Source organism: Muscardinus avellanarius (assembly GCF_963383645.1).
Source record: "Muscardinus avellanarius genome assembly, chromosome: 6".
Taxonomy (NCBI): domain Eukaryota; kingdom Metazoa; phylum Chordata; class Mammalia; order Rodentia; family Gliridae; genus Muscardinus; species Muscardinus avellanarius.
Window position 1 is genome coordinate 74,306,638 of NC_137791.1, and position 3,594 is coordinate 74,310,231.

At 40.7% G+C, this 3,594-nt stretch overlaps 1 pseudogene across 1 annotated transcript; it reads right to left on the reverse strand.

The window, feature by feature from the left end:
- Nucleotides 1–760: 760 nt before the first annotated feature.
- On the reverse strand, nucleotides 761–1,692 carry LOC308264075 (mitochondrial nicotinamide adenine dinucleotide transporter SLC25A51-like; annotated as a pseudogene). Its single transcript has one exon. The product of its transcript is annotated as a mitochondrial nicotinamide adenine dinucleotide transporter SLC25A51-like (transcript).
- Nucleotides 1,693–3,594: the final 1,902 nt, after the last annotated feature.

Below are 3,594 nucleotides of genomic sequence, written 5' to 3' on the forward strand. Positions count from 1 at the left end.
GACCCTGTTTCCAAATAAAATATAAAATAGGTCTGGGACTGTAGCCCAGAGGTAGAAAGCCTCTGGGTTCCATCCCCAGGACCACCAAAACAACAACAACAAAAACAAAAAAACTAGATGACAAAGCAGTTCCATTAATCTCAAAATAAAAGTGAATACAAATAAACCACCAACAGCTAGAAGATGTGTGTTATGACATCCATGCAGGAGGAAGCAGGGCAGAAGGAAACAATAGGACCCATGGATCTCATATTAGGACAACCTCAAAACACCAGCCAAATATTCACTTGAAAGTGATCCAAAATGACACAGCATCTAAAAATGTGACGTGTTTTGCCCAATACACTACTGGGTGAATCTAATGCGATGTAGTCAGGTAGGTCACTGCTCTTGTATTTCAAGGGCTCCATGGCCCGGCGCGGGCCGCACACCCCAGCCGCCTGTATGCTCGCAGCCACGCGGCGAGTGCACCCCCTTGATTTTTCTTTGGACCCTATACACTCTCAAATATGACCCATTAGGACTTATTTTTTAAGCAAGTCCCCATGCTGGAAAGAAACTTTTCAGACTAGAATAAAACATGAGCAGGACAGGGAGACCAGAAATAAAGGTTTTTTTTTCCCCCTACTAAAACCTTTTATTCTGTTTTTGTTGAGGATTAAGGAAAATAACTCCTCCCATAATTCATTGCAACCAGAACTTAATGACACCACCTTATGATTGAGCCAATTAGCAACAAGGCCAAACTGCATCCTTAGGTCTATTTAGTTGGTAAAGAGCACTTAATCAGTGACCTTTCTCGTATAACCTTTAACAAGAACTCATAAGTGGCATTGATTATGCCCCAGGAGATGAGGGACCTATGGTAATTCAGGTGGGCACCTCTGAAAAAATTTGTCAGTTTCCTGTCCCGTTCTAGCCAAATTGTTTTAAAAACCTTGGGAAAAGACTGGCATTCCCCACCAGTCTGAGACTGCATTCGAGGTTTTTACAACATTAATTGGAAAAAACAAGAATCCCAACATGGCACCCAGTAGACCTCCACAGGTCAGTCATTGACCAAGTGAGCACTGTGCGTAGTTGCAGTGGGCGGAAGCTCCTTGATGGGGCCTCAAAGGCCAAAGAAAAGGACGTTGCTAAATCCACTACGGAAGAGAATGGGCACCAGGCCTCCATAATACTCTCCAGCTCCATGGCATTTCAGTGCCCTGAAGGCCTGGTAAGTTTTTGTGAATTTATCTTGATGCCTGTGGTCTTGAAGCAAGTTCTGAACTCTTTCCAATGGAGTGAAAATGGCTTCTGTTGCTCCTGCCAGCACCGCCGCCACAGCTCGGGCAGCAAACTCTGGGGGCTGATGTGTTTACAGAGAAGGCAAGACAATCCTCGTAGAGACAGAACATAAGCGCCAGGGTGGTGGTTTTCTGCATTAATGGGGGAAGGATTCCACGGTACACGTTTCGAAATCCATCCCTCCTCAAATGAAGCATTGCACCCCGGAGTTTTGATCCCGTACAGCTGCTGCCGAAAGAGGATCTTCTGAACAGGAAATGTGATGGCTATGTTGTTGAAAGCCGCACAGCAGCCGCAAAAGTAATGCTTCATTTCACCAACGTTTGTAATGTGAGGTGATATATCTTGTTTTGAAGATGTTAGGATGGGTGGCCTCTTTTCATGAGCTTCTGAATCCATCATGTTGCTAAAGATCTTTCTTCTTCATGAAGGATTTTTTAACCTGTGACACCAGCTTTCAAGCGACTGCAACTGGAATCGTGGGCGATGGCAGGTTTTTGGTGACTTTTCCACTTTTTTCCATTGTTACTGGCCTGTTAGGGTCTCTCTTCTGGAGTCAATTTGCAGAACTGGCTTCCCAAACTAGAGAACAGATGGGTCAACTCCTCTCAGAAGCAAACAGCTTGCTTTTCCCCTGAGATGTGCTAAAGGGGCCTTCGGTCCCAAAGCGCCTAACCTGTGTCCTGGAATCACCATGGGACGCGAGGCATCCTGGCACATCTCATTCCATGGGATCCTTTCGGAGCAAAGGGGAAGAAGGCTCCAACGGCAAGGTCACTGCTCTTGTATTTCAAGGGCTCCATGGCCCGGCGCGGGCCGCACACCCCAGCCGCCTGTATGCTCGCAGCCACGCAGCGAGTGCACCCCCTTGATTTTTCTTTGGACCCTATACACTCTCAAATATGACCCATTAGGACTTATTTTTTAAGCAAGTCCCCATGCTGGAAAGAAACTTTTCAGACTAGAATAAAACATGAGCAGGACAGGGAGACCAGAAATAAAGAAATATGGAAGTGTGGTCAAAAGTAAGTGAGAAAACCACGTCAGCAAATGTCAGAAGCTGTCTGAATCAAGCCTCTTTCTATGCTTTCAGGAAAACCAAATTCACACAAATACAAGCAAAAGGAAAGCAGCAAGGTCTAAACTCATGCAAAGTCACTACAAGATAATGTGAAACCAAATAACATCCCAGCAGGCAATGAAAAGTGTAACACAGAAACATACTCAAATATAGATAAACTGGTAGCATACATTTCAAAATAAGCCAATATGCATTAATAAAGTGATATGAAATATGATATAATAGCATAAACCAAAACTGAAAAACCTCAAGTGTAAAAAAAGATGCAAGAAATAATTAGAAATATAAAAACTTGTGAAATGAAGATCAAACTAAAATAGCACAAAAATGAAAAGGAAAAATAATGGCTTACTAGAAACATAAAATAGGAAAATTTTAGAATTTAAAAAAAAAATGAAGAGATAAAAAAGTCTTGAAAGTGGGACATGTTTTAAAAACAAAAACAGGAAATTCAACTTCCAAATAATTAGAGACCTGAAGAAATAAACCAAAGCGAGGGCACTAAAAACTAAAGTAAATACTAAACTAAAAGCAACAATGCAATAAATCTTTTAGTAAAACCAGAGTTTGATTAGGTCTCAAAATAACTACAACAAAAATCTTTTTAGATCTAATGTCCCATTTTTCAGAACAGAGGAACCTGTTGAATTAAAACACAAGTAAAATAGTAATCAGAGTAATAAATACAATATTGTTGTGTAGGAGCATTTCCTACTCTTCAACTCACTTAATAAACAGGAGGAATTACTGAAGTTTTAAAATTACAGGAAAGAAATAGTATAAGAGTATAAAACTTAAAAAAGAAAAACATGAATTTTATTTTATTTTATTTATTTTTATTTTTATTTATTTATTTATTTATTTATTTTTGCGGGTCTGGGGATGGAACCCAGGGGCATTTGACCTCCAAGCTACACCCCCTGCCCTATTTTTTATTCTATTTTGAAACCGGGTCTCACTGAGTTGCAGAGGGCCTCACTAAGTAGCTGAGGCTGTCCACGAACCACGATCCTCCAGGTCTCAGCCTCCCGAATGCTGGAATTACAAGCGTGCGCCACCACGCCCGGCCATGAATTTTAAAATATAAAATAGGAAAGAATGATTGGGACAAAGTGAAAACAAACAGCAAGATGCTCAAAATAAACCAATTGTATCAATAATTACATTAAATATACATGGACAAAACACTCCAAATAAAAGATTATATTATTTTTAAAGATTCA